This window comes from Mustelus asterias, chromosome 10, assembly GCF_964213995.1.
Source record: "Mustelus asterias chromosome 10, sMusAst1.hap1.1, whole genome shotgun sequence".
NCBI lineage: Eukaryota > Metazoa > Chordata > Chondrichthyes > Carcharhiniformes > Triakidae > Mustelus > Mustelus asterias.
Window position 1 is genome coordinate 53,598,029 of NC_135810.1, and position 25,122 is coordinate 53,623,150.

At 43.6% G+C, this 25,122-nt stretch overlaps 1 long non-coding RNA gene across 1 annotated transcript in view; it reads right to left on the reverse strand.

Annotated features, from left to right (window-relative positions):
• Positions 1-20,759, reverse strand: part of LOC144499586 (uncharacterized) — a 46,822-nt gene extending 26,063 nt beyond the window's left edge. Inside the window, exon 1 of the long non-coding RNA XR_013498868.1 lies at positions 20,455-20,759. This is a non-coding gene — a long non-coding RNA (uncharacterized LOC144499586). The remainder of the gene's footprint in view (positions 1-20,454) is intronic.
• Positions 20,760-25,122: the final 4,363 nt, after the last annotated feature.

Genomic DNA, 25,122 nt, shown 5'->3' on the forward strand with positions numbered 1-25,122 from the left:
CATTGATACATTTAGTGAAAAAAATTGTAGTTGGTGGCGCTTCTACTCTCGACCTAAGAAATATTGTTATACTTGCTAAGAGGCAAAAAACTAGAAACTGTAGATGAGCAGAAATGTTTAGGTGTCCAACTTAAGAAGCAATGAAAACCTGGAGCACGGGTACAAAAGAATTCAAAGGCTTGATAAAATGTCGGCCCTTACTTTTAAGAGGGTTGCAATACAAATGGATGGCAGAGCTCTGGTCAGACACAATTTGTCACAATCAGGCACTGTTTTAAGACCTGGGCTGAAAGGCCCTCAAGAAGGAAATATTGGCCTTGGATGGAATGCAATGCAATGCAGATTCACCAAAATTATTTAGGATCTAAAAGGATTAAAATATGAACTTAGATTGCAAAAATTAAGATTGTATGTCCTTGACTATAGAAGATTAAGGGCTGATCCAATTTGGGTGTTTAAGAGGACCAAGTATATTTAAATAATCAAATAAATCGGTCGGATTCCCTGTTCTGGATTCCCCCATCAACTCCTCTGATGGGGGAATCCAGAACAATGCCGCATAATCTTAAAATCAGAGCTAGATCATTCAAACATGGTATCAGAAAGCGTTAATTGTTTCCACAAAATGCTGTTGAGGCTCGGTCAATTAAAATTCTGAAACTGTGATTTGTAGATCTCTGTTAGGCAAAATTATAAAAGTTACAGAATCAAGGTGAGAAGATGGAATGAAGAAATGGAAGAACCAAGACCTACTGGAATGACAGAGCAGGCTCAAGAAACTGAATGGGCTACTGTTCTTATGTTTAAAATTATTCACAAAACATTTTTCCTCTTCTGAGTGGCCCAACAATTTCCAATTATTACATGCTTTTTCTTTGTCACTATGTTTGCAGCACATTTTGTTTTAAGCAATATAAGTAAGCCGACCATTGCTGTTTGTTTCTTCTTCAGTCATTGATTGCAGCCTAAATATTGGGATAAAAGTCTTCTGTCAGTTGTGAAGTTGCTGCCTGATGTGGGATAATAATAGTGAGATTTTTTTAAATCAGTACACATTAAGGCACTGACAGAATTAGCAACATTCAGATAAAAGACTTGAAAATAAGCTGGCAAGAAGCAATTTCCACTTATGGGATGCAGTGATTGATTCAAATAAGTGATTATGATTGTAAAATATTTAATTCTGATAATTTAAATATTATTGTTGATTTTGAGGAATATTGTTCACTTTGGTCAAAAAGCATTTTACACCAGAGAGCAATGTGGAAGGAGGATTGTGCAAGGGGTGGGGGAAGGGCAAACACTAAGGGACTATGTGGAAAGAGGGTTGTGCAAGGAGTGGGGTGGGTTAAGGGTAAGGGAACCTGAACCAAAATGGGACCAGCGTCCTCGCAGGGAGATTTGCTAATACCGTTGGGGAGGGTTTAAACTAATTTGGCAAGGGGGTACGATCGAGAGAGAAGGTTCAGCCTTTTGGAGGTGTACCTCCAAAATTAGAAGAGACAGCAAGTGAATCAGGAAGGCATAGAAGTTATGGACCACTTAAGGAACAAGGGAGTTTGGCAAGATTTGATGGTATCTTAATGCAAGAAGTCTGACAACAAGGCAGATGAGTTAAGGGCATATAAATTAAACATGGGGGTATGATGTCACTAAAACAGAGGTAGGATTGACAACTCAATATTCTATATCGGATCTTCAGTCGAGCAGTGAAGGAGGTGAAAAAGGAGGGGGTGTCACAATTTTGATAAGGAAATCAGTTAGAGCAGTAAAGAGTTAGTGTCTTCAAATGAAGCCATATGGGTAGAACTTAAAAATCAAGAAGAAGCAATCAGATTGCTGGGAATGTTCCATAGGTCCCCTAATCGTCTGAGAGAAATAGAAAGCAGATATGTCGGCAAATTTCAGAGAAGTGTAAAAATAATAGGGAGTGATAGTGACGGATTTCAACTTCACCAACGTTAACTGGGATAGTCATAGTGTGAAAGATTTAGAGGGAGCGGAATTTTTAAAGTGCACCCAGGAAAATCTTTTAAGCCAGTATGTAGAAGATCTTACAAGAGAGGGGATGATGCTGGACTTCAATTTATGTAAGTGGTTGAAGTATCAGTCGGAGGATATTTTGCAGACATCGATAATAATTCTGTTAGATTCAAGATTGTTATGGAAAAGGACAAAGATGGGCCTGAAATCTAAGTTCTAAACTGGAGAAAGGCCAATTTTAATAAGATCAGATATGATTTGAGCATAGTGGAGTAGTAGCAGACACTTTTAAGTAAATCTGTGACAGAAAGGTGGGACGCATTCAAGAAGGAAACAGGGAGCATATAGGGCCAATATGTTCTAAGAAAGAAAAACAGTGGGACCAATAAATCCAGTGAGTCCTGGATATCGAGGGACATAATACAGCATTGGACAAAGAGAAAAAGAGAGGCTTTTGGTTGATATCAAGGTCTCAAAACAGCAGAAGCCCTCGAGTATAGAATGTGGAAGAGGGAACTTAAAAAGGAAGTTGGGAGAACAAAAAGGGGACATGAAAGGATACTGGCAGATAAAATAAAGGAAAATCATAAGTTGTTTTACAAGTACATTCATAGTAAAAGGAGAACTGTGGAAAGAACAGGGCCCATTAAAGACCACAGTGGTAATTTGTGTGTGGAGCCGGAGGATGTCGGTAAGGTTCGAAATAAATACTTTGTGTCAGTATTCATGAGTGAAAGGGACATTGCGGGTATAGAAATCATGGAAAAGGACTGTGATACAATTAAAGTAGTCCCATCCCCAAGCACAGCACCTACCATTTTCGCAAGGTGGAAGGCGGGACGGGATGTGGGGGGGGGGGGGGGGGGGGGGGAGGCGGCAGGCGGGGGGGGCAGTTTTGGGGGTGGGTTCCAAGTTGCACATCTGTGGCTCACTGAGGCTGCTGCCCATATTAAACAACAGCTGTCTCCATTCACGTCTGATTTTTGTTAGTAAGAAGTTTAACAACACCAGGTTAAAGTCCAACAGGTTTATTTGATAGCAAAAGCCACACAAGCTTTCGAAGCTCTAAGTGGCTGTCTTGTCTGGAGACAATACACATCTTTTTAGCCTGTCTTGATGCTCTCTCCATTGTTTTGTTTCTTAAAGACTTGATTAGTTGTAAGTATTCGCATTCCAACCATTATTCATGTAAATTGAGTCTGTGTCTTTATAAACTCTGTTTGTGAACAGAATTCCCACTCACCTGTTCAAAGACTATTTCCTCGGGTGAATGGAGCGGTAACTAGGGGGCATAACGATAGGGTTCATGGTGGGAGATATAGGAAGGATGTCCGAGGTAGGTTTTTTACTCAGAGAGTGGTTGGGGTGTGGAATGGACTGCCTGCAGGGATAGTGGAGTCAGAAACTTTAGGAACATTTAAGAAGCTATTGGATAGGCACATGGAGTACTTCGGGATGATAGGGAGGAAATAGCTTGATCTGGGTTTCAGACAAAGCTCGGCACAACATCGTGGGCCGAAGGGCCTGTTCTGTGCTGTACTGTTCTATTCTATTCTAACTCCCCAACATTCATCTACCCTGCACCCCCAACAATGCTCACCTCTCTCAATTATTCCTGGCATTGCTCACTCCCCCCCAACCCTTCTGATAATGCTCGCTCCCTGCACCGCACAACAATGCTCACCACTCTGCAACCCCCCACCCCTTTGTAAATAATCACCACTGCGCAGCCCCCAACAATGTCCCTGCACAAACCTGACAATGTTCCTCACCCACATTGCATCTTCAACAAAGCCCCCCCCCCCCCCCCCCCACCACTAGCACACGACACTGGTCACACCCCTGCAACCTTAACCATGCTCATCCCTCCCTCATGCCAACAATGCTCACACCTCCAACACCCTCCCAACAATGCTCACTGTCCCTCACCTCCCTGACAATATTCACCGTCTCCCGTAGCCCCCAAAATGTTCACCCATCCGACCCTTTCAACAATACTTCCTCCTGTAACCGTGATAATACTCACCTCCCCTGAACACCCAAAAATGCTGGCTCTGTTTTGACATCAGCCAAACTAAGGAGCCAGCGATTCTGGTCTCCCCCCACCCCCCCTCCCCCCCCCCCACCCAACCAACCAGAGAATGATCTGGATCGTCTCCCTCCGCCTGCCCCTCCCCCCGACCACTCCCAACAATCGATCTGAGTTAGAGAGCCGCTGGAAGCTCTAAACTTACCTCTTCAGAGGTTGGAGCACCCGAAACAGACCTTTGCCAAGCATGTCTGTTTTGTGCCGAATCTGGATGGGCGAACGTGATGGTAAAGGGAGAAATGCTGGTGAAGTTGGCCAGGCAGCCCATTCATTCAAATGCATGCATTTGATAAAGTGGCCTTGGTAAAGTGGGCATCTGTGCAGACGCAGGCGCGGATCGTGCTAATTGCCTCACGCCCGACTTTACCAAGTTTTTGCACCCAAAAATGGGCGCGATGCAATGGTAAAATCGGGCCCAGAGAGTCATAGATGGTTACAGCATGGAAACAGGCCCTTCAGCCCAACTTGTCCATGCTGCCCCTTTTCTTTAAACCCCTAATTGCCAACTCCCAATTAATTCCTAATTGCCCGCATTTGGCCCATATTCCTCTGTACCCATCTTGCCCATGTAACTGTCTAAATGCTTTCTAAAAGACAAAATTGTACCCGCCTCTACTACTGCCTCTGGCAGCTTGTTCCAGACACTCACCATCCTCTGTGTGAAAAAAATTGCCCCTTTGGACCCTTTTGTATCTCTTCTCTCTCACCTTAAACTTATGCCCTCTAATTTTAGACTTCCCTTCCTTTGGGTTGATCTATGCCCCTCATTATTTTATAGACCTTTATAAGATCACCCCTCAGCCTTCTACACTCCAGAGAAAAAAGTCCCAGTCTATCCAACCTCTCCTTATAACTCAAGCCATCAAGTCCCGGTCGCATGGTAGTAAATTTTTTCTGCATTCTTTCTAGTTTAATCATGTCCTTTCTATGATAGGGTGACCAGAACTATACACAGTATTCCAAGTGTAGCCTTGCCAGAGTCTTGTACAACTTCAACAAGACATCCCAACTCCTGTATTCAATGTTCTGACAAATGAAACCAAGCATGCCGAATGCCTTCTTCACCACTCTGTCCATCTGTGACTCCACTTTCAAGAAGCTATGAACATGTACCCTTAGATCTCTTTGTTCTGTAACTCTCCCCATCGCCCTACCATTAACTGAATAAGTCCTGCCCTGGTTCAATCTACCAAAATGCATCACCTCGCATTTATCTAAATTAAACTCCATCTGCCATTCGTCAGCCCATTAGCACAATTGATCAAGATCCCGTTGCAATCCTCGATAACCTTCTTCATTGTCTACTATGCCACCAATCTTGGTGTCATCTGCAAACTTACTAACCATGCCTCTTTTATTCTCATCCAAATCATTAATATAAATGACAAATAACAGCACTAATCCCTGAGGCACACCATTGGTCACAGGCCTCCAGTTGGAAAAACAACCCTCTGCAACCAGCCTCTGGCTTCTATCATCAAGCCAATTTTGTATCCATTTGGCTACCTTACCCTGGATCCCGTGAGATTTAATCTTATGCAACAAACTACGATGCGGTCCCTTGTCAAAGGCCTCGATAAAGTCCATGTAGACAACATCAACTGCACTACCCTTATCTACCTTCTCCGTTACCCCTTCAAAAAACGCAATCAAATTTGTGAGACATGATTTTCCACTCACAAAGCCATGCTGACTATCCCTAATCAGTCCTTGCCTCTCTAAATGCCTGTAGATCCTGTCTCTCAAAATACTTTCTAACAACTTGACCTACTACAGATGTGAGGCTCACCAGCCTGTAGTTCCCAGGCTTTTCCCTGCAGGCCTTCTTAAACAAAGTTACCACACTTGCCACCCTCCAGTCTTTAGGCACCTCACCTGTGACTATCGATGATTCAAATATCTCTGCTAAGGGACCCGCAATTTCCTCCCTAGCCTCCCGCAATGTCCTGGGATACACTTCGTCAGGTCCCGGGGATTTATCTACCTTGTTGTACTTTAAGACTTCCAGTACCTCCTTCTCTGTAATATGTACACTCCTCAAGACATCACTATTTATTTCCCCAAGTTCCCTATCATCTATGCTTTTCTCAACAGTAAATACTGATGAGAAATGTTCCTTTAGGATCTCATAGCCACAACAATCTCGTGTCCTCTTGAGAGTTTATCAAAGAAGGTGAAACCAGTTAGAGTAAAAAGTGATCCCTTAACCAGTTCTGGGATTCTCCTAATTTTAGCGAGGAAGAATACCTCATGAATGGCAGGACAATGTAGAAATATCAGATGAATCTGCTGCTTCTCCATTTTTAGCGCTGATGTGAAGGTTCTGATTCCCCCAAAAAGAGCATTAGCAAAAAGTAAGAAAAATGAGGCCTTGATGAAGAGCTTTTATACTTCATAGGTATTTTAATTCAGATCATTTAGTGACCCTGAATCTCATGTCAATGCACAGAATCAGCAGAAGTGTGCATGGTACTCGTGAAATTGGTTTAACGTTGATTCGAAAGGAAGTTCCAGGGATGGTCGAATTATTTAAGTTAGGTCTCAGTCTATATTGGGTCTGACAAGGGGAGTCATTGGAGGAGTGGGAAATTTCTCAAAGGATTGTTGACGAGAGTTAGATCATGGCTGATTTGTACCTGAACTCCATTCACCAATTTCCTTGCTGAATAAAAATCTATGGATCTTGGTCCTGGAAGTTTCAACTGTGCCAGCAACTACAGCCTCATGGGGCCGGGAGTTCCAGATATTCAATACCCTTTGTATTAAAAATTGTCTCCTGAGCTCATGACTGAATGGCTTAGTTTTAATTTTAGAGTTGGCCTCACATTCTGGATACACCTGCCAAAGGAAAGAGCAAATCTATTTTATCAAATTGTTTTATCATTTTAAACACTTCAATTACATCGCTCTTCAATATTTTAAACTCAATGGAGTAAAACCCAATTTTATGAACCCTGTCTTCATAATGTAAACCTTTGAACCTGATATGAATTGGGTGAAACTGCACTGCATCCTCTCCAAGGCCAGTATATCCTTTCTTTAGATGGACTCTGACCAAAGCTGAGGAAGGAAAAATAGATGCTACACATACTCAGTGAAAAGTGTTTAAATAGCAAAGCTAAAACTGCAACAAAACCAGGAGTCTTAATAGACTTGATGCTAAACATGTCCAACATGAAACAGAGCAGCAATCAATAAAGCTAATACAATTCTTTCTATCTTACTTGACTTTGGGCTGAGCTTCTGACGCCACATCCTTTTAAGGATAAAGACTGCTTACTTCAACCTGCATAACAATCACCCATCCACACGCCTGCCTACTCTTGAAACCCTGATACATGATCATCCAAATCTCTTCTGCTCTTACTCTAACTCACACCAAGTGCCATATTGTCCACTTCACAAAAAGCAGGACAAATCCAACCTGGCCAATTACCGCCCCATCAGTCTGCTCTCAATCATCAGTGAAGCGATGGAAGAGTCATCAACGGTGCTATCAAGCAGTCCTCGCTCAGTAATAACCTGCTCAGTACCCAGTTTAAATTTCACCAGGGTCACTCAGCTCCTGACCTCATTACAGCCTTGGTTCAAACACAGACAAAAGAGCTGATTTCCAGAGGTGAGGTGAGGTGAGAGTGACAGCCCTTGACATCAAGGCCACATTTGACCGTAGTGTACTAACTACAAGATGCACTACAGAAATTCACCAAAGATCAGCAGCTTCCAAACCCACGACCACTTCCACCTAGAAGGACAAGGGCAGCAGATACATGGGAACATCACCACCTGCAAGTTCCCCTCCAAGCCACTCACCATCTTGACTTGGAAATATATCACCGTTCCTTCGCAGTCGCTGGGTCAAAATCCTGGAATTCCCTCCCTAATGGCGTTGTGGGTCACCTCACAGCCAGTGGACTGCAGCGTTTCAAGAAGGCAGCTCACCACTACCTTCCCAAGGGTAATTACGATTTGCCTAGCATTTGGGCAACAAATGCTTGCCAGCCAGCAATGTGCATGTCCCATGAATGAATAAGAAAAAAAATCTAGTTCACGAATGTCCTTTAGGAAAGGAAATCTACTATCCTTCCCTAATGTGGCCTACATAACTTCCATCCACAGCAATATGGTTAACTACCTTCTGAAATGACATAGTAAGCCACTCAATTTAAGGGCAATTAGGGATGGATAACAAATTCTCGTCTTGTGAGTAATGCCCATATCCACCAAGTAAGCTAAAAAAGAATTAGTGGAAACATACCATGGTGTTAATTTGCTCTCTATGTAGGTCAGTTTTGTTGGCCAGGTTGGATTCCAGCACTATGTTTATAAACTAGTACAAAAAAATCATTGAAACTTGATTTGAAATTCCATTTTATACTGCTTTTGCCGATTCTGGGCAAATTGCACTGTCAAAGCGACCTCTGGAAACTACTGTGCCCACGCGAATAAATTCTTTATCTTATTCCCGAATGATTGATTTCCTGTTTAGTACCAGGGTCCAGGTACATGAAGTTTAAGGAATGACACAGTTATTAATTTGCTTTTAGATGCCTCAAAAGAGGTATAATTTCAAAGTAAAATTCACAAGATTGGAAAATCCATCTGAGGCACACTGGAACTTGAAAGTACTCCTGTGTTAATGAAATAAAAGTAAGAAATTGCACAACTAGTGAGGTAATGGATTTACGTTCTTTAAAAATGTGTAATGGCTTACTTACAACCTTTCAAACAGAAGGATTAATCTGGCTATTGGAATTACAGCCATTAAGCAAAAATGTGGCCATTTTATGTTCCATATGCTCACAATATTAAATATGCCTTGAAAAGGCTGTTGGCTGCACTGAAAGAAATTAATCATGGAGATAACTGAGGTGTTGAAAAAATCTAATCTGCTTTGTTTTGTCTTTAACCATTTTGGAACATAAGTATCTCTGACAAGATCAGCCTTTATTGCCCTGAGAGTGATGCTAGGCCTTTCCCTTGAACCTCTGTAGCAATTTGATACAGCTGGCGAGCTTGTTTGATTTCATCTGAAGATTAATAATCTGGCAAATGTGAGTTCAAATCTCACTGTGGCATTTTGAGAATTTAATGGCCATTTTTAAGAAAATGATACAAGTGGAAGTGACCATGAAACTGGCAGATTGTCTTAAACACCTAACTGGTTCAGTTATGCTCTTGAGGAAAGCATACTTCCTATTCTCACCCATTCAGCTCAGTCCGTGACACCAGTTCCCCGCCACTGTGGTTCATGCTTAACTGCTGCTGAAGTGGCTGAGCAAGTCATTTAGTTTTATCTGACTGCTACGAATGATTAAAGAAGCAAGCCCACTGTCACCTTCACAGGGTAGGTACGGATGGCAATAAATCCCAGCCTTGTCTGTGACACATCTCAAAAATCAGAAAAAAGATGGCTATAACAAGGACAATGATACCATCTAATGATGAAGGTTAGCAACGTGTGAGACCTGACTTGTCCAATCTTTTCTCTTGTCAGGGGTGGGGAGGTGGTGGTGGCTGGGGGAGTGGGGGCGGGGGGGGAGTGGTCGGCGTGGAGGTGGGGACAGGGTGGCCAGGCAGGGGGGGGGTGCATTGGCCGGTGTGGGGGGTGTGGCTGGGGTGGTGATGGTGATGGGTGGGGGTGGCCAGGGTGGAGGGGGGGCTGGCCGGGGTGGGAGTGGCTGGGGTTGGAAGGGGCAAGGGGGGGAGGGGGCGGGGGTGGCTGGGATGGGGGGGTGTAGCTCGGGTGGTTGGGGGGGGGGGGGTGGGGTGGCCGGGGTGGGTCGGGGGGGGGGGCGGCGGTGTGTGGCTGGGATGGGAGATTTGCATATTTTTCTCACTCGGGGGTTCAGGAACAAATTTCACACAGAAAAGCTCTGGCACAGCAATAAACTCAATTTCAAAAACATGTCGAGGTTTTAAGGGAAAAGAATTGGTGAGGAAAAGTACAGCAATGTCCTAACAATAAATTAAATTAAAAAAAAGTCATATCTCTCTCCCTCCCTCTCTCCCGCACTCGCTCACTCTCTCCCGCACTCACTCACTCGCTTACTCACTCGCTCGCTCACTCTCTCCTGCACTCACTCACCCGCTCACTCACTCTCTCCCACACTCACTCACTCTCTCCCGCACTCACTCACTCACTCCCGGACTCACTCACTCACTCTCCCGCACTCACTCTCCCGTACTCACTCACTCACTCTCCCGTACTCACTCACTCTCCCGCACTCACTCACTCTCCCGCACTCACTCACTCACTCATTCTCCCGCACTCACTCACTCTCCCGCACTCACTCACTCTCCCGCACTCACTCACTCACTCTCCCGCACTCACTCACTCACTCTCCCGCACTCACTCACTCACTCTCCCGCACTCACTCACTCACTCTCCCGCACTCACTCACTCACTCTCCCGCACTCACTCACTCACTCTCCCGCACTCACTCACTCACTCTCCCGCACTCACTCACTCACTCTCCCGCACTCACTCACTCTCCCGCACTCACTCACTCTCCCGCACTCACTCACTCACTCTCCTGCACTCACTCACTCACTCTCCCGCACTCATCCGCACTCACTCACTCTCCCGCACTCACTCACTCTCCCGCACTCACTCACTCACTCTCCCGCACTCACTCACTCACTCTCCCGCACTCACTCACTCACTCTCCCGCACTCATCCGCACTCACTCACTCTCCCGCACTCACTCACTCTCCCGCACTCACTCACTCTCCCGCACTCACTCACTCTCCCGCACTCACTCACTCTCCCGCACTCACTCACTCTCCCGCACTCATCCACACTCACTCACTAGCTCACTCACTAGGGGGGATTTTCTGGCTGTGCTCGCCCCGAAACTGGAAAATCCCGCCCGAGGTCAACGGACTTTTCCATGGTCAGCCTCTCGTCCGCTCCGGTTCTCATGGTGGGCGGAACAGGAAACTTCGCCCCACTCAGTATTTCACACTCACTCACACTTAGTATCTCGCGATCACTCACACTCATACTCCCTCTCTCTCACACTCAGCCTCACAATCACTCAGTCTCTTGCACACACTCGCACTCACTCACTCAGTCTCTCGCCTTCACCCTTCATATCAAGTTTAAGTTTATTCGTCACAAGTCGGCTTACATTAACACTGCAATGAAGTTACTGTCAAAATCCCCTGGTTGTCACACACAGGCGCCTGTTTGGGTACACAGAGAGAATTTAGCATGGTCAATGCACCAAACCAGCATGTCTTTCAGACTGTGGGAGGAAACCAGAGCACCCGAAGGAAAGCCATGCAGACAAGGGGAGAATGTTCAAACTCCGCACAGACAGTGACCTGAGACTGGAATTGAACCCCGGTCCCTGGCGCTGTGAGGCAGCAGTGTGAACCACTGTGCCACCGTGCTGCCACTCAGTCAGTATCTCACTCTCGCTCCCACACACAAACACACTTTGTTCGTTTCTCTCTCCCACATCCTCACCACGACATTGACTCCTCCCAGCCCACCACGACCTCACCTTCCGTGGGCCTTCCAGGACCTCACCCTCCCCACCCCCCGGGCCCACCAGGATTTCACCCTCCCCGGGCCCTCGCCCTCCCCAGGCCTACTTGCTCTCCACAGTCTGTCAAATCCATGGTACTTTCTCACTTCAAAGCCGAAGTCCCCCCAGCCCACCTGCTCACTCGCTCCATTTGCCCAGCCCGCTCATGTCTCAGCCCCTCCCCCACTTGCTCCCCCGCTTGCTCACTCATTTCGATGCTCCGCTCCCCTCTCCCAGCCCTGCCAGAATCTGCCATAGCAGTCTCCCTCTCACCCCATACTCCGATTTCATTGTCACCCCAATTCCCCAGTCTTCCTCTCCTCCCATTCCCTAGTCACTACCCGCACTCAAGACTCCACCTGATTTCTAAGGTTCCCCACTATTCCAGAGTCCCACATCAAGCTGCAGGCTTCTTTGAGAGCAATGGCAAAGTTTCCGCTCCAGTGGAACATTTAAATCACCGATCTCCCGGGTTGCTAGAGGCAGCACTTGGGGGAGAAATTCATCATTACAAGTAACTCCTGGTCATTCCTTGAGAGTTGAAAATACCATAAGGACTCCACATCGTTAATAAAAAATAGCCTTCTCAACCTGTCCTGCCACCTGCCCAGAAATTTGTATGTGAATGCCCAGGTCTGTATATTCCTGCATTCCATTTAAATTGATACCATTTATTTTTATACTGCCCTCTCATTCTTCATTCAAAAATGCATCGTCTCATACCTCTGCTAATTTTCATCTGCTATGTTCCTGCCTATTTTATCAGAATGACTGTGTTCCTCTGAAATATAAAAACAAAAATGCTAGACTCAGCCGGTCAGGCATCTGTGAAGTTAACAGTTTAGGTCAGTGACTTGATGAAACATAACAGTTCTGAAATGCCAACTCTGCTTCTTCCTCTACAGACGCTGCCTGACTTGGCTAGCATCGTGTATTTGTATTTCAGGTTTCCAGCATGCACTGTTCTTTGGTTTTGCATGTCCCTCTTTAAGTCTGGTACTGCCCTCCTGTTTTCTACAGTTCCAAATTTTCTATCATGCACAAACTTTGAAATTATGCACAATATACTTGAAGGGAGGTTTGCTAGTGTTATTGGGGAGTGTTTAAACTAGATTTGCAGGGGGATAAGAACCAGAGCACCAGAGCAGATAGTGGAGCAGGGGTAAAAAGACAGGTTAGTTCAAGCAAAATCACAAATGGAAGGGTTGAGTGTGGTGGAAATAACCTTTTGAGGTGTGTCTATTTCAATGCCAGGAGTATTGTGGGGAAGGCAGATGAGCTAAAGGCGTGGATAGACACATGGAATATGACATTACAGCCATTAGTAAAACTTGGCTACAGAAGGGGCAGAACTGGCAGCTCAATGTTCCAGGGTTCCAATGTTTCAGGCGGGATAGAGGCAGAGGGATAAAAGGTGGGGGGGGGGCATTGTCGGTCTGGGAAAATGTTACAGCGGTACTCAGGCAGGATAGATTAGGGAACTTGTCTACAGAGGCCCTATGGGTGGAGCTGAGAAACAGGAATGGTATGACCACATTAATGGGGTTGTATTATAGACCATCCAATAGTCAGCGAGAATTGGAGGAGCAAATCAGCAGAGAGATAGCTGACAACTGCAAGAAACACAAAGTTGTGATAGTAGGGGATTTTAATTTTCCACATGTAGATTGGGACTTGCATACTGTTAAAGGGTTAGACGGGGTAGAGTTTGTAAAATGTGTTCAGGAGAATTTTAATTGGTCCTCTTGAAGATCAGAATGGTAGACTGTGTATGGAACCAAAAGAGATGGGGGAGATACTAAATGGTTTTTTGCATCCGTAGTGACTGAGGAAACGGGCATGGAGTCTACGGAAATAGGGCAAACAGGTAGGGAGGTCACGGAACCTTTACAGATTAAAGGGGAGGAGGTGCTTGCTGTCTTGAGGCAAATCAGAGTGGATAAATCCCCAGGACCGGATAGGATATTCCCACGGACCTTGAGGGAAGGTAGTGTTTAACTTGCAGGGGCCGTGGCAGACATATTTAAAATGTCAGTATTCACGGGGGAGGTGCCGGATGATTGGAGGGTGGCTCATGTTGTTCCGTTGTTCCAAAAAAGTTCCAAAAGAAATCCGGGAAATTATAGAACAGTAAGTTTGACGTCGGTGGTGGGCAAGTTATTGGAAGGTGTGATAAGGGATAGGATCTACAAATATTTGGATAGACAGGGACTTATTAGGGAGAGTAAACATGACTTTGTGGGTGGTAGGTCATGTTTGACCAATCTATTAAGAGTTTTTCGAGGAGGTTACCAGGAAAGTGGATGAAGGGAAGGCAGTGGATGTTGTCTACCTAGATTTCAGCAAGGCCTTTGACAAGGTCCCTCATGGGAGGTTAGTTAGGAAGGTTCAGTCGCTGGGTATACATGGGGAGGTAGTAAATTGGATTAGACACTGGCTCAATGGAAGAAGCCAGAGAGTGGTTGTGGAGGATTGCTTCTCTGAGTGGAGGCCTGTGACTAGTGGTGTGCCGCAGGGATCAGTGTTGGGTCCATTGTTGTTTGTCATCTATATCAATGATCTGGATGATAATGTGGTAAATTGGATCAGCAAATTTGCTGATGATACAAAGATTGGACGTGTAGTGGACAGTGAGGAAGGTTTTCAAAGCTTATAGAGGGATTTGGACCATCTCGAAAAATGAGCTGAAAAATGGCAAATGCAATTTAACGCAGACAAGTGTGAGATATTGCACTTTGGAAGGACAAACCAAAGTAGAACGTACAGGGTAAATGGTAGGACTCTGAAGAGTGCAGTTGAACAGAGGGATCTGGGAATACAGGTACAGAATTCCCTAAAAGTGACGTCACAGGTGGATAGGGTCGTAAAGAGTGCCTTTGGTACATTGGCCTTTATAAATCGGAGTATCGAGTATAAAGGTTGGAGTGTTATGGTCAGGTTATCTAAGGCATTGGTGAGGCCGAATTTCGAATATTGTGTACAGTTTTGGTCACCTAGTTACAGGAAGGATGTAAATAAGGTTGAAAGAGTGCAGAGAAGGTTCACAAGGATGTTGCCGGGACTTGAGAAGCTGAGTTACAGAGAGAGATTGAATAGGTTGGGACTTTATTCCCTGGAGCGCAGAAGAATGAGGGGAAATTTGATAGAGGTGTATAAGATTTTGATGGGTATAGATAGAGTGAATGCAAGCAGGCTTTTTCCACTGAGGCGAGGGGAGAAAAAAGCCAGAGGGCATGGGTTAAGGGTGAAAGGAGAAAAGATTAAAGGGAATATTAGGGGGGCTTCTTCACGCAGAGAGTGGTGGGAGTGTGGAATAAGCTGCCGGATAAAGTGGTAAATGCTTTTAACATTTAAGAAAAACTTGGACGGTTTCATGGATGAGAGGGGTGTGGAGGGATATGGTCCAAGTGCAGGTCAGTGGGACTAGGCAAAAAATGGTTCGGCACAGACAAGAAGGGCCAAAAGGCCTGTTTCTGAGCTGTAATTTTCAATGGTTCTATGGTCAGTAATAAACATGAAAAACAATGGCACTGGATGGAATCTAAATTATTTATAATAAGCAATAAAACTAAATGCTTTGGATGTAATTCTGATGCATGAAAAACATGTTGGGGAGACATATAATTCAAAAGTTTGGGTATGGTACACACTTCCAGGATTTTACATCAACATTTATAATGGGCAACTGGTTAAAAAATGCTCTGTAAATGATTGTCTCTGTCTATATACATACAAAAGTTATTTCATCAAAAAAGTTGATCTAAGTTTATGAAATATTATGTTTTTAAAATGTGCATATTGCTGCCCAGCTGATTATGTGCAGAAAGCTGAGGCAAGTGTTAGAAGGGAACAGTACAGTGTCTATGAGGAAGAGGACAGGAACGGAACTTGAACCTGGTCTACGTCTGACACGAGAGTTGCAATGCAAAGCTGAATAAGGCGGAAAAAAATTGGCCCATGACTTGAGGCTGCATCATGGATAGGAATTGTGAAGAATTTCAGACGGTGGCAAGGGAGAGAATAATAAAAGAAAATAATTTTTAAAAAATTTAAATGAGATAAGATTGATTAAAAATCAAAGTTACCTTCACATTGAGTGAAAATTGGTAGAATGCCTCTGCTCATCAATTTGCACCACAAAAGGCAGGAACTTGCATCTACACCCTGACAGGAAACCAATTACACCCTGACAGGAAACCAATTACAGTGTTTTTTTAACCAACTGTTATTATAAATGTTGAGGTAAAATCCTAAAAGATTTGTGCACAGGAAATGTGTACCATACACAAGACTTTTTATTTACATATCCCCCGACACGTATTTTCATCTATCAAAATTACTTTAAAAGTATTAAGTTTTGTCGGTTGTTATAAAGCTTAGATTCCATCCAGCTCAGTTCACCTAAAATTAACTTAACCTTTTTGCATCATATAACAATTAAAAAATATAAAGGTACCTGACAACTGATATGATACACATAGAGACATATAAAATTGTTTGACATCAAATAATACCATCACCAATGGACCAGTCAAACTTTTCAATTTTTGCTTTGACTGCTAAAGCAAGGGAAGAAATAGCAGTGGTTCTGACCATCTTATTCCAATCCTCTCTTGCTGCAGGGGTATTACTGGAGGACTGCTAATGTTATACTGCTGTATTAAAAGGGACACAGGATAGTACAAGTAATTACAGACCAGTCAGCCAAACCTCAATGGTGGGCAAGTGAAAGAATTCTGAGAAACCGAATAAATTGTCATTTCGAGGTACTCATCAGCCAGGGGCAGTCAGCGTGGATTTGTTAAAGATAGGTCTCATTTCAGACTAATATGATTCAACTTGTTCAGGAAATAACAAGGAGAGTCAACTAGGGTAGAGTATTTGATGTAGTCCAAGAACAGGAAATTTTAGCTACAAGTGAAGATTAACATAGAAACAGGAATGGGCCATTCGGCCCTTCGAGCCTGCTCCACCATTCACTTTGATCACGGCTGGTCATCAAATTCAATATCCTGATCCCCACTTCTGGATCCTCTTCACAGCTCACTCTCCCACCCAACTTTGTATCATCTGCAAATTTGGGGATAATACACTCAGTTCCCTCTTCCAAATCATTAATATATGTGAACAGTTGGGGTCCTAGCACAGATCCCTGCAGAACCCCACGAGTCACTGACTGCCAATCGGAAAAAGACCCATTTATTACTCTTTGCTTCCTTGCTGCTAACCAGTTTTCTATCCATCTCAAGACATTACCTACAATCTCATGTGCTTTAACTTTACATGGTAGTCTGTTATGTGAGGCCTTGTCAAAAGCCTTCTGAAAGTCCAAATAAACCACATCCACTGCTTCTCCTTGGTCAACTCTACTAGTTATATCCTCAAAGAATTTCAATAGATTCGTCAAGCAGGATTTCCCTTTTGTAAATCCATGCTGACTTTGTCTGATTATACCACTGCCTTCTAAATGCCGAGTTATGAAATCCTTGATAATAGACTCTAGCAACTAGAGTTCGACTCTCCGGTCTATAGTTCCCTGTTTTCTCTCTAACTCCCTTTTTGAATAGCAGGCTTACATCAGCTTATGTAATTAGCTCCTTGAGATAAGCTAGAGTTGTTTTCTTTGGAAAATAGGACCTAAGGGCAGATTTAACTCAATTGTATAAAAGTATGAAGAGCCTAGATGGCGTCGATAGGTGTTGTGGGAAAAGTCACCACTCGGAGATCAGACTTGAGATTCAACATGCAGTTTATTGAATCGAAGCTTTGGGAGGATCTCTGGGCAGAGTTCCTCAATCTGGCTTGGCAGCAAGTGCATTTACATCCGTTAAAACATCGCAAACATCAGCAGTTTTGCATCCAGCCGTCGGCGGTTACATACTTTGGCCAAGTGTGCCCCTTGACAATAGTTAGTTATCAATAACATTTCGTTGAAAATACCTCACTGTTCTAGGCCAATTTCAGGCCATCTGCCCCTGAGCGACCTAACTATTCTTGTCCTTTGCTGTCTGACTATTCCTGCTTGCTTTGCACCTTTACACTAAAAATGAGACATGGCTCACCCCAGCTTGTCACTAGTCAAGGCTCGAGTGTTTGTGCTTAACCACAGAGTGCAAAAGTTACATACACAACTTTTCTTGTCTTAAAAAGTTTTACATTCACAATGATGGCTTAAAAAGTTTTATAAGTCACAATAATGGCTTGAACAGTCTCAATTTTACTCCAACAATAGGAATGACCAATTTCTGTTTGCAGAAATAACCAGGGGGCATAAATTGGCAGAAGGATTAGAACAAAGAACAAAGAACAATACAGCACAGGAACAGGCCCTTCGGCCCTCCAAGCCCGCGCCGCTCCCCGGTCCAGGATTGAATCCTGAATCCAGGATCCCCGACCAATTTTCCAGCCTATCTACATACTAATATCCTATCCACCGAGCTGTCCCTCACAGCTACGATGCTTTGTTCATCACAACCTATTAACTCACCCCCACCCCCCCATTCCAGACCATGTGATCTCCAGGGAGAGGCGAAAACCCAGAGTGAAAACCCCAGGGCCAATATGGGGAAAAGAAATCTGGGAAATTCCTCTCCGACCCCCTGAGGCGATCGAAACGAGTCCAGGAGATCACACTGGCCCTGATCGGAAAATGCTTCCCAACCCTATTCATTTCCACTTCCACGAACACCATATGAATTCCCTGCCCCCGAGACAGGTTCCCAACTATCCGCAGTCTCGCTCTGTACTGGCACCAGCAAGATGATCATAGAATGAAGCCTTGAAACGAGAAACAAAGAACAATTAGCCCGCGCCGCTCCCTGGTCCAAACTAGACCACTCTTTTGTATCCCTCCATTCCCACTCCGTTCATATAGCTGTCTAGATAAGTCTTAAACGTTCCCAGTGTGTCCGCCTCCACCACCTTGCCCAGCAACACATTCCAGGCCCCCACGACCCTCTGTGTAAAATATGTCCTTCTGATATCTGTGTTAAACCTCCCCCCCTTCACCTTGAACCTATGACCCCTCGTGAACGTCACCACCCACCCGGGGAAAAGCTTCCCACCGTTCACCCTATCTATGCCTTTCATAATTTTATACACCTCTATTAAGTCTCCCCTCATCCTCCGTCTTTCCAAGGAGAACAACCCCAGTTTCCCCAATCTCTCCTCATAACCAAGCCCCTCCATACCAGGCAACATCCTGGTAAACCTCCTCTGTACTCTCTCCAAAGCCTCCACGTCCTTCTGGTAGTGTGGCGACCAGAACTGCACGCAGTATTCCAAATGCGGCCGAACCAACGTTCTATACATTCTATAGATTAGAGAAAGTGGCAATACAATTTTGCCAACCAGAGTGTGATGGGATTCTGGAACTAACCACCTGGAAGCATAGTAGAGGCAACATCACATTTAAGAAAAATCTGGATATGCACTTTAAACGTCTTAACTTACAGGGCTCGAGACCAAGAGCTGGAAGGAGAGATTGGACTGGGTGACAATTTTCCCAATTGGCATGGCCAAGATGACCAAATGAGCTCTTTCCGCAGCAAAAATGTTTCTAAGTTTTCACATCCATTATGTCCTGTGACAGTTACATGAAAGTAACTGGAATGATCAACCATAATTGTGTATGAGGCATTATTTCCAGTTCAATACATGTAAAAATATTTAAAAACAAGATTTTGGCCTTCTAATTTAATTACACTTTAAAATGTGCTTAAATGAGTGAAATGAAAAGGTCAAAAGTCTATGATGACCTCAACTTCACTTTAATAACTTACCAATCTAATTTTAGAAATTTAGGATCAAACTACATCCAGTTCTTCATTTTGCTGTATGTAGTACACAACTGGGTTCCTAATTAACACATTTAAAAGGTATCCTAATTTTTGGAAGCTGTCACTCTCCCTTCATTTTCTGACTTATCAGCAGGCAGGGAAGTTTGGTTTTTTTTGCAGAGGGGTGGAGGGGAGAGGGTGACATAATATTCTTTGGAACCTGAAAAAAAACTTTATTTTTCTTGAGGTCATATTGGAAACTGCATTGTCTGTTTATTCCAAAATGATATAATAGATCAATTGCTTCCACGGGCAATTATAAACAATATGCAATGAAGGATGAAATAATTCATACAACTTTTTAACCGTACATTAAAGTGTAACCTTGGTACCTTGCTAAGAAATAAAAGGGTGACTGGAAAAATTATTTATATCGCAAAATTCCACTCGAGATCAAACATGAAATTCGGCTTGTGCATTGTCATAGCACTGTCAAGAGGAAAGCCTGTAGTTTCCGGTCACTGGAAATTGAGCACAAGTACTGTTATAATACACATCCCTTCCCCAAATGCCAGCTGACCAAGGGCGTGTGTGTGTGTATGTATATATATGCATACACACATCTCTCCACAATCTTCTAACAGTCATAATAAACTTATACTATTCATGGCACAGAGGAAATTGGTCTCAAAGAGTGAACTCAATATCCAGTATACTTGGTCCAGCCAGTTATCTAATATACTATACTAATTAAGTGGGAATATCAAAATGAGTGAATAAATATGCACGAATTAATAACCTCACAGTGATGAGAGGAGCAAAGTGTTAAAACTGCACATTTGAAAGAGGCCAGTTAAGTCTTCATCACCACCATCCAATAATTTATTAACACATCCGGGTTGTAATCAAATGCTATTTTACATGTATTAAATGTGGTGTAAGATAATAATATCTTGTTTCCAAGATGAATGGTGGTCGATTTAATGCTGCTTCTAAAAGTCTACGTGGCTGTGTTGTGTACGAGAGGCCGAGGCTTCACGAGGCCTAGCTTGCGATCGCCTGCCTTTACCTGCAGTCCTTGTGCTCCCTGATCCACTCCCGTGTCCAAGACAGCGATCAGAACCCCCCTGCCGTCGTACTCCGGGTACCGGGCGAGGAAAGACGCGGCGCCCGTCGCCTTCTTCGGCAGCAGACTCTGGTAAGGGAAGGAGTCGTCCAGATGAAGCGCCATTACCCCCGCCCGCTGGAGCCCAATGTGCAGCTTGATCTCAGCTGCTCGCCTTCCCGCGCTGATCCTTCCAGCGAGCACAGGGATCACACACACCAAGAGGGAGTGAGTGAGGCACAGCATTGTGCGCTGGCAAGGTCAGGGGTAAACAGTATGTCAGGGTCAGAGGAACAGGACACCTACAGGACTTGCACCATATTCTGAGAGACACGTTTAGGGTTCAAATTTCTTTCAAGAGGAAGTTATTTCAAAAGAATAGGAACCTGAAAACATGTTATGCGACAAACTGATTTAAGAAATACAGAGTCAAACATCAATGGAAGTGTACTTTTAACCTATTTGCTTCACAATTTCTGAAACAAATACACTAACAGGAGCGAGATAATATTTGGCTTGTATTGTCTGGGAATGGTTGCATAGAAAATTGGTCATTCTGTATTTGCAAATTCCTCAAATCAATGTAGTTCCCGATGAGAATTTTAATACAAAGAGTTCCGGGGATCAATTCACACTCATGCCAACTGTACTGTTATATTGTTATATTACTCTAAAATGATTTAGGAACTATATTGTCAAATACCACATCACTCACTCTGCACTACAACCTGCACCATGGCAACAATAACATTGATTTGCAACACATTGGATGAAAGCTACTGCATTTGTCTAAAATAGCATGGTCATTTCGGACTTCTGGGCACCACAAGGCAGAACATTAATTTCAAATCGAGAGAAACCCTTTAATCCAAGCAATTTGTTATAAAAATCATGTGTTGCTATTCTTAAAACCTGAACTAATATGGATGGACGGTTGATTTATAAACCTGATGAGTGATTATTTAATCTTCAATAGATCAGTACCTTTTACAAAGCTATGGGTGAAATTTAATAGCAGGGACATGGAAACCACCCAATGGAGAACCAATGGGAGCTCCACATTACCTCTACACAGGAGGCTTGATACTATTCCGAAACCATCAGGGCTCCCACTGAAGTAAGGCTCACGTCGGGCAGAAATCCCATTCTTGAGGCTGGCAGCTTTGTCGTTCGGCAGCACCAGGAGGAGAGCTGCCCACTCCCAGTAATGCACTGGGAATCAACAATTAATCCTCTGGAATCAGGTAAGTGGGGTTCCCTGGAAGGGGAATGCTGGTCATTGGAGATGGTGGGAGGGAGGTGTGGGATCACCAGCAAGGATGGCTCACTCTGAGGCCCCACCTTCCTGATTCCAGGTACCTCAGTAGGGCACATAGTGTCTTTGAACGAGGGACCACCTCTCCACTTCAGAGAGCCGCAGGCAAACCCAACAAGATTTGGAGCTTTTAGGTGGGAAGGTAGCCTACAAGCATTCTGACTCAGGACTTAATAGAAGGGGGATGGGAATTCAGTGCACTTTCAACCTGACCTGAGAGCAAACATTCAGGCCATAATTTTTGGAAACTATGCAGAGGCTGCTGGGTGTGGATGTGGGCTGGGTGGATGGCTTGCCTCAGTGTTCCAGCACTGCGTTGACATTTTAAATGAAAACAATAACATCCCTCCAACCTTCACACTCCCCATGTCATTTACCCACCTCCCATGGCTCCTTAGAGCATCTCTGGAAAGCTATTTCCTCCATCCACTCTACATGGCCCTTTATAGCCCCTTTATGCCAACTCATAGCATTCCATTCCCCACCCACCATCCTTTTTCTTTACACTATGCCAATCCATCCAGTATCTGTCATAGAAAGACCTCAGGATTTGTGTTAAGATGAGATCAAATAAAGTTCTTATGGGTCTACTGAAGAATTCACTATTTGAAAAGAAAATGCTGATTTTAAAAAACATTTAATTTCCTTTAATTACTTATAAAATCAAGTATTCCTAGTCCCACTTCAAAGAGGTGATAACTACTCAGGACTGTCAAATGACTGAAATGGCAGACACTCCACTGTGATAATGGAAGTTTATTAAATCATTCATGCAGCACTAATCCAGTAATGATAATCCTCAGGCTTAAGTCAAGATAGTGATATAGCAAGCATTGATTTTTTTTAACACTCCAGTTTTATTCACAAATAAAGGATGGGAGTTTTAAATACCTCAACAGCTCCTTTAGACAGTTGGTTTTGACAGTTCAAATCTGCTTGATAGTTCCAATGAGTTTGTTTTTTGCATATATTCATACCTACTTTTAACAACACAAAAGGATACCTGACCACCAAGGTGTCCTGTGACCATAACCAAAAGAATGTCCTACCTATTCAAGCAACTCAACAAAGCTTAGACCGGCTCCTATCAGATCTGCCTGCTATTTTTCTCTCTTGGCTAACAAAAATCAGACATGACTGGAGACAGCTGTTGTTTAATATGGGCAGCAACCTCAGTGAGCCACAGATGTGCAACTTGGAATCCACCCCCAAAACTGCCCCCCCCCCCCCCCCGCCTGCCCCCCCCCCCCCCCCCCCCCCGCCTTCCACCTTGCGAAAATGGCGGGTGCTGTGCTTGGGGATGGGGCTACTTTAATTGTATCACAGTCCTTTTCCATGATTTCTATACCCGCAATGTCCCTTTCACTCATGAATACTGACACAAAGTATTTATTTAGAACCTTACCTACATCCTCCGGCTCCACACACAAATTACCACTGTGGTCTTTAATGGGCCCTGTTCTTTCCATAGTTATCCTTTTACTATGAATGTACTTGTAAAACAACTTATGATTTTCCTTTATTTTATCTGCCAGTATCCTTTCATGTCCCCTTTTTGTTCTCCCAACTTCCTTTTTAAGTTCCCTCTTCCACATACTATACCCGAGGGCTTCTGCTGTTTTGAGACCTTGATATCTACCAAAAGCCTCTCTTTTTCTCATTATCCAATGCTGTATTATGTCCCTCGATATCCAGGACTCACTGGATTTATTGGTCCCACTGTTTTTCTTTCTTAGAACATATTGGCCCTATATGCTCTCTGTTTCCTTCTTGAATGCGTCCCACCTTTCTGTCACAGATTTACTTAAAAGTGTCTGCTACTACTCCACTATGCTCAAATCATATCTGATCTTATTAAAATTGGCCTTTCTCCAGTTTAGAACTTAGATTTCAGGCCCATTTGTCTTTTTCCATAACAATCTTGAATCTAACAGAATTATTATCGATGTCTGCAAAATATCCTCCTACTGATACTTCAACCACTTACATAAATTGAAGTCCAGCATCGTCCCCTCTCTTGTAGGATCTTCTACATTCTGGCTTAAAAGGTTTTCCTGGGTGCACTTTAAAAATTCCGCTCCCTCTAAATCTTTCACACTATGACTACCCCAGTTAACGTTGGTGAAGTTGAAATCCCTCACTATCACTCCCTATTATTTTTACACTTCTCTGAAATTTGCCTACATATCTGCTTTCTATTTCTCTCAGACTATTAGGGGGCCTATGGAACATTCCCAGCAATCTGATTGCTTCTTCTTGATTTTTAAGTTCTACCCATATGGCTTCATTTGAAGACACTAACTCTTTACTGCTGTAACTGACTTCCTTATCAAAATTATGACACCCCCTCCTTTTTCACCTCCTTCACTGCTCGCCTGAAGATCCGATATAGAATATTGAGTTGTCAATCCTACCTCTGTTTTAGTGACATCATACCCCCATGTTTAATTTATATGCCCTTAACTCATCTGCCTTGTTGTCAGACTTCTTGCATTAAGATACCATCAAATCTTGCCAAACTCCCTTGTTCCTTAAGTGGTCCATAACTTCTATGCCTTCCTGATTCACTTGCTGTCTCTTCTAATTTTGGAGGTACACCTCCAAAAGGCTGAATCTTCTCTCTCGATCGTACCCCCTTGCCAAATTAGTTTAAACCCTCCCCAACGGTATTAGCAAATCTCCCTGCGAGGACGCTGGTCCCATTTTGGTTCAGGTTCCCTTACCCTTAACCCACCCCACTCCTTGCACAACCCTCTTTCCACATAGTCCCTTAGTGTTTGCCCGTCCCCCACCCCTTGCATAATCCTCCTTCCACATTGCTCTCTGGTGTAAAATGCTTTTTGACCAAAGTGAACAATATTCCTCAAAATCAACAATAATATTTAAATTATCAGCATTAAATATTTTACAATCATAATCACTTATTTGAATCAATCACTGCATCCCATAAGTGGAAATTGTTTCTTGCCAGCTTATTTTCAAGTCATTTAACTGAATGTTGCTAATTCTGTCAGTGCCTTAATGTGTACTGATTTAAAAAAATCTCACTACTCTTATTATCCCACATCAGGCAGCAACTTCACAACTGACAGAAGACTTTTATCCCAATACTAAGGCTGCAATCAATGACTGAAGAAGAAACAAACAGCAATGATCGGCTTACTTATATTACTTAAAACAAAATGTGCTGCAAACATAGTGACAAAGAAAAAGCATGTAATAATTGGAAATTGTTGGGCCACTCAGAAGAGGAAAAATGTTTTGTGAATAATTTTAAACATAAGAACAGTAGCCCATTCAGTTTCTTGAGCCTGCTC